General features: G+C 38.1%; 1 long non-coding RNA gene across 1 annotated transcript; it reads left to right on the forward strand.

Annotated features, from left to right (window-relative positions):
* The first annotated feature begins 3835 nt into the window (after positions 1 to 3835).
* LOC108981198 lies at positions 3836 to 5937 on the forward strand. Its single transcript, XR_004801041.1, has 4 exons — positions 3836 to 3905; positions 3985 to 4209; positions 4311 to 4358; positions 5060 to 5937. It is a non-coding gene; the product is annotated as an uncharacterized LOC108981198 (long non-coding RNA).
* The last annotated feature ends 373 nt before the right edge of the window (positions 5938 to 6310 follow it).

Consider the following 6310-nt stretch of genomic DNA (forward strand, 5'->3'; position numbering starts at 1 on the left):
GGGCACTGTAGAAGGTAAGAGGGTGGTACGTACCTCATGAGAAAAATTTCCTTGTGGAGGAGCGAAGGTGGACTTATCCTTGGCTGGAAAATTTTTTTCATCAAAAATAACATGCCGTGACAAATAAACTTTCTTTGAGATAGGATCAAGACAACGATAACCGCGATGATTGGACGAATAACCAATAAAAATGCACTGCTTGCTACGGAAGGCCAGCTTGTTCGAGTTATAGGGTCGAAGTAGGGGATAGCAAGCACACCCAAAGGATTTAAGATGAGAGTAATCTGGTGGTCGCTTGAAAAGAAGACTATAAGGAGAGTCCGATTGTAGTGTTGGAGTAGGGAGGCGATTAATCAAGAAAATCGCAGTTGAAAAAGCATCGACCCAAAAATTTTGTGAGAGATTGGATTGAGCCAATAAGGATAATCCGATCTCCATGATGTGTCGATGTTTTCTTTCGGCAACTCCATTTTGTTGAGAAGTATAGGGACAAGTGAGACGATGAAAAATACCATGGGAGTTAAGAAAAGAAATAAATTGATTAGAAGTATATTCTCCCCCATTGTCGGATTGAAATTTTTTAATCTTGCAAGAGAAGAGATTTTCCACTAACATTTTGAATTTAACGAAACAATGAAAAACTTCAGATTTAGTGGAAATAGGATACATCCATGTAAATCTGGAAAAATCATCAATAAAAATAACATAGTACCGACAACCACTTATAGAAGAAATAGGTGAGACCCAAACATCAGAATGAACAAGTTCCAATGGACTAATAGACACTCTGGTAGACTGAGTAAACGGTAATCGTTTGCTTTTGCCTAATTGACAGGATGAACAAATAGACTCTTGAGAAGAGGACCCAACAACAGGTAGCTTGAAAGTAGAAATAATGTGCTTGGTCACTTGAGAGGAGGGATGTCCAAGCCTGGCGTGCCACACATCAAGAGAGGTTTTGATCCCAAAGAAAGCTACATGTGCACGACAATTATTTTGAGAAAATTTATTCAATGCAATAGGGTAGAGTCCAGCTTCACTTGGTCCCTCCAGAAGTGTTTTTCCCGAGATCTTGTCCTTGACAAAGAAATGAGTGTCGGTTAGAAGAAAATAACATTGATTATCCACACAAAACTTATTGATAGAAAGCAGGTTAATCATGGCATTAGGACAATGCAACACATCTTGAAAGGAGAACTGTTTTTGTGGAGTTTGGAGAGAAAAAGAGCCAATATTAGAGATGGGAAGGCCAGTTCCATTACCTACAGCCACCGAATCTTTACCAGTATATGTTTCCTGCAAAGACAAATTAGCAATGTCATTAGTAATATGCTGATTTGCGCCTGAGTCCGCATACCACAAGGTCTCTTCTTCTTGGATAGTATTGCTTTGAGCAACCATGGCAGCAAGTTGCATTGGAGGATGTCGTCCTTGATAGCTGTAGTCCATGCGATGGTAACAATCTAAGGCTTGGTGGCTTGTTTTTCCACAAATTTGACATGGAGTCCGATTGTAAGAGTTGGCATGGGGCATAGAGTTTGAAGTGGATCCGTTGGGCTTGACAGGTTGCTGTAGTGGCTTAGAATAAGGTGGCTTGTGCTGGCCTTGCCGTGGTCCATTTTTGGGAGGGAAGTGTGAAGGAAAATTGGACTTGTAGCGAACTTGATTTCCCTGGTTGTGATTCTTTCCAGCAAGCATTGCAAAAGCTGGTTGTTCCGTGGCCTTTATTTGGCTTTCAATCATAAGTTCATAAGACAATAATTCTGATTGGAAATCATCAAAACTCATGGGACCATAACGTAAGGCAAAAGAGACGGAAGTGACAAAAGGATTGAAAACAGGATTTAATCCACTCAAAACATAGGAGAGAAGATCATCCTCACCCACTGGTTTGCCAACAACAGCAAGTTGATCGGCGGTAGACTTAGCTGAGGCCAAATAGTCGGTGCAAGTAGCATTCCCTTGTTGAAGAGTTTGGAGTTGGCGTTTGAGTCGGTTGACGTGTGCTGGTGAATGCGATGCATATCTTTTGGCCAATGAATCCCATACTTGTTTGGCAGAATTTATGCCAAAAACAGAGGGAAGGACCTTATCGGTCAGAGTAGCATTGAGCCAGCCCAAAACGAACTGGTCCTTCTTATTCCAAAGAGTATACTCTGGATTGATAGTTTGGGTCAGCTTTCCTTCAGAGTCACGTGCAAATTGCTCAGGACAGGGCTCAGAACCATCCACAAATCCAAGCAAGTCATTGCTGCGCAAAACAGGGAGCAACTGGGAGACCCAATTGAGATAATTTGTTCCGTCCATCTTAACCGAAACTAACTGAGAGAAGTTTGGGTGAGAGAAAGCCAAAGGAGCAACAGAGTTAGCGGAAGCCATTGATGAAGGAAGAAAATTGGAAACGTTGGAGGCGTGAGCTATGAGAGCTCTGATACCAAGAAAGATTTTGTAAAAAGGTATTGGTTCAACTTACCAAACCTCGTAAGCTATATTCCATTTATATACAGGTATACATTTGATTACACTATACTCTATACAAGGAATGAATATTGACCGGAAGGAAAATAATACAATTGAAAAAGGAAAGGACATAAGGCACCACATAAGGAAAGGACAGCTATGGGCAAGACAGAATGGCACCGAATCAGTGGAGAGAATTAGTGCAGAAAATCAATGCAGAAGATCTTGGCAAATAAGGCAACTTCAGTGCAGAGGATCAATGCAGAGGATCTTTGACAAATAAGGCAACTTGCAATCACGTTGCTGCTTCCGAAATATCATGTTGACTTGTTTCACTTACACTGATAACACCTTATAAGCTATCTTGGTCTATGGTGCCAGCCAGGTGAACTTGCTATTTCTTTCTAATTACCTTTTGGTTGTTTGCTCTTCCTTTTGTTTTTAGTGATAAAGGTAGAATTGTCTAGTACTGCCTTCATTTTCTCTGTCTATTCAATGTTCTGGTTTCCTTAAAATGACTTGTGATATGTTCTTCGTGTGCTGTTTCCATGGTGTGGTGAAGAGCTATGTTTAGAAAGGAACATTGATATAACCAAATGTATACATGGGTTGGAATAGGTTTTACCTACCACATTCCAAATTCCAAATTCCATATACATAACTATAGATTTCTCTGTTCCAGATAAATTTTTGTTCTTTATATATGTATGTATGTAAAGTCAGTTATGGATTTGGTTTTCTGTCATGCAAGCTGGAAATAGGTATCTTGGTTGTAAAACTCATCATAAATTGAATAAAATCTGATGGACTGGGTCTCCACACATCGCCTAGGCCCTACACTAGAAGATCAATTGTAAAAAAAAAAGAAAGAAAAAATTGCCCAGACAACTTAGAAAAAAATAAAAAATAAAAAAGGTCAGGGCAGGTGCGGCTATGTGTTGCGAATTACTGAAATCTTAGTGGAGTTGAGAAAAATTATAGAAAATATAAATGAATGCTGGTTTCACATGGTTGTACTTTCAAAGCTATTGTTTAGAAGTTTTGTATAAGTTGGACTTGGAGTAAGTAGTCTAAATTTTTGCTATGTTTTAGGCTTGTCAAGATGCGTATTTGAATTTATTGCTATAGCAAGTAAGAGCTTGAGAGTCATAAACATTTCTGGTATCAAGTGGGATTCCTGGAGGTAGACTGCATTAATTAATAGAATGGAACCCTGGAGGTAAAGTATTAGTTTACAGAAGTTATGGTTATCATTAATATGTATTCACATTTTCTACTTCTGCAACTTTCTTTCATCCTGCCAACCATTTTTTTTTCTTTTCCTTGCATCCTTAATAACTACATGAATTTGCATTTTTTATGGTAGGGAAGCCTTCTTTTACAAAGAAACAAGCAGATCTTTTGTTCCCCCAGATTTTGCCGAAGACTTTCCAGTTGCAATGCAGGTATCAAAGTTGCTAGTTTTTGGTACTTGTTTCAGTAATCTGCTGCAAAATTGATAGTCATGAATTTTTTAATTCACAGATATCCCACAAATCCAGTTTGATCTACGTGATCACCAAGCTTCGGCTATTATTTGTTTATGACTTGGAGACCGCTACTGCAATTTATAGAAATAGAAGCTGTCCAGATCCAATATTTTTGGCAGCAGCTTCACCAGTGGGAGGTTTTTTATGCAATCAATAGGCATGGACAGGTGTTATTGGCTACTGTAAATGATCATACAATTGTACCATTTGTCGTGGCCAGGTATACTCACAAGCGTGCATTTTTGTTGGTTTTATTATGGAAGAATAATTTTTTTGTTTACAAATGGGGTTGATTTACATTTACCATTGAACAATTTGGAGCTTGCTGTCAATCTTGCCAAAAGAGGGAATCTACCTGGAGCCGAGCAGGTTGTAAGCTGATTCTTTTTCCACCTCATAGTACCCATTCTGCTAGTTTGAAAATTTTCAGCAGATAAAAATTACAATCAATCAGTAGTTACTTAACACAGTTATGCAACCATGTTCCAGTTTTTGACTTGATAATGCTTGAAAGATTGGTTTTTTTAATGATCAAGGCACTCTCTGTATACATGTTTCTCCTAAAAAGTCTCCTTCACTGCAAAGTATTGAACAACTTTAAGTACTTTTGTAGATTTCCTAAGCACCGGCGCTGCCTAGCCTTTAATAAGAGCAGAGATTGATGTAATTTATTAATGATGTTTACTGTTGACCCTCTTTTTGTTACGATTAACATGTGTGATATGATTACATCCCAAGAATAAAAAAGATGATGTTTTGGGCTGTGGTTCCTGAGGTTAGCTAACCCCTGTTATTGGGAATATAGTGTATCCCCCGTCTCATATTCACCGTGGATGTGGGAATATGGACGTGTATTATTGCCATTGTGTTTTAGAACCTCGGGTCTCACAATGATAGAATAAATGATGTTTGTGTTGCATATATTGAATGGTAATATGTTTTTTAATTACATGTTTTTACTCTTTAACTGCTTGTATGTGAATATATGCTTAGAGTTTGAATTATTTATTGCTCTGTGCCTTCTTATATAATATTGTGAAAATCCGGGGATGCTCGGTTTTGGGTTTCAGGTTGTCCAACGTTTCCAAGAACTATTTTCCCAAACAAAGTACAAAGAAGCTGCAGAACTTGCCGCCGAGTCCCCCCAAGGACTCCTCCGAACACCGGACACAGTTGCCAAATTCCAGGTTTTACATGTTGATTCTCCAATCAAACACATCTTACCTTTCAAAATTTTTTTCCAATCAAACACATTTCGTTGGCTACTAATATTTCATTGCTTCAACGTTCTTCATCCATGTCAAGTTGTCTCCATTTGATTTCTGGCCATTCAGGATCTCTGTAAGCACTGGTTGTATTGTCCTTCTCTCTCCTTACTATCTCTGTTGTCCAGTTTGACATTCATTGTGTATCTGGATCTTTCTTTTGCTGGAACTGAATGTTGCTACATAAGATTGTTCCTGTTAAAATAACGTAGGATTGGTCCTGTTTCTTGAGGGCGCTTAGTCATGCAATTTTTGGTAGTTACTGAATAAGACATACTGTAGGAGCAAACATCTATTTTGCATGTTACTTGTTTGCAAATATGTGAACGAGCAGGTAAAAACAAATTCCCCTAATCAGCCGTAGTTACATGAAAGATACTATTTGAATTGAGCTCGGGTGAAATCTTGGTATCTGCCAAGAGTTTTTTGTTCATGTTTCCTTCCTGAATGGAACATTTCTTGTAAGAGCCTTGGCATATAAAGTTGGTATCTTGCTCTGTTTTTGAGTGTTCCTGTCCAGGCTGGGCAGACGCCACCTCTGTTGCAGTATTTCGGGACACTTATGACAAAAGGAAAGCTCAATTCTTTTGAGTCGTTGGAATTATCACCCCTTGTTGTGAACCAAAACAAAAACAATCTTTTGGAGAATTGGTTGGCAGAGGATAAGCTGGAATGCAGGGAGGAACTCCGGGATCTCGTGATGGTTTGATGTGCAATTTGAGATTCAAATATATGAAAAACACTTCTGAAACGAATTTATTTACTCATTTACTTTATCCCAATGCTGCCGTATTTGAATTAATTTATTTATTTTTGTTGTGTTCATACTATTCTGTTCCATTGAAGACTGGATAATGATCTCGCATAGAAAATATACATTAAAGCCAAAGCAACTCCAAATGTCATTGCTCCTTTTGCTGAACAGACGGGTTTTGATAAAATTTTGATATATTCAAAACAGGTGAAGATATCTTTTTCTTTTAATCATTATTGCTATTGTGATTGATTGCATTACTGTTATTATTATATTATTTATCATTTATTTTTGTATACTTA

Source organism: Juglans regia, chromosome 3 (genome assembly GCF_001411555.2).
Source record: "Juglans regia cultivar Chandler chromosome 3, Walnut 2.0, whole genome shotgun sequence".
Classification (NCBI taxonomy): domain Eukaryota; kingdom Viridiplantae; phylum Streptophyta; class Magnoliopsida; order Fagales; family Juglandaceae; genus Juglans; species Juglans regia.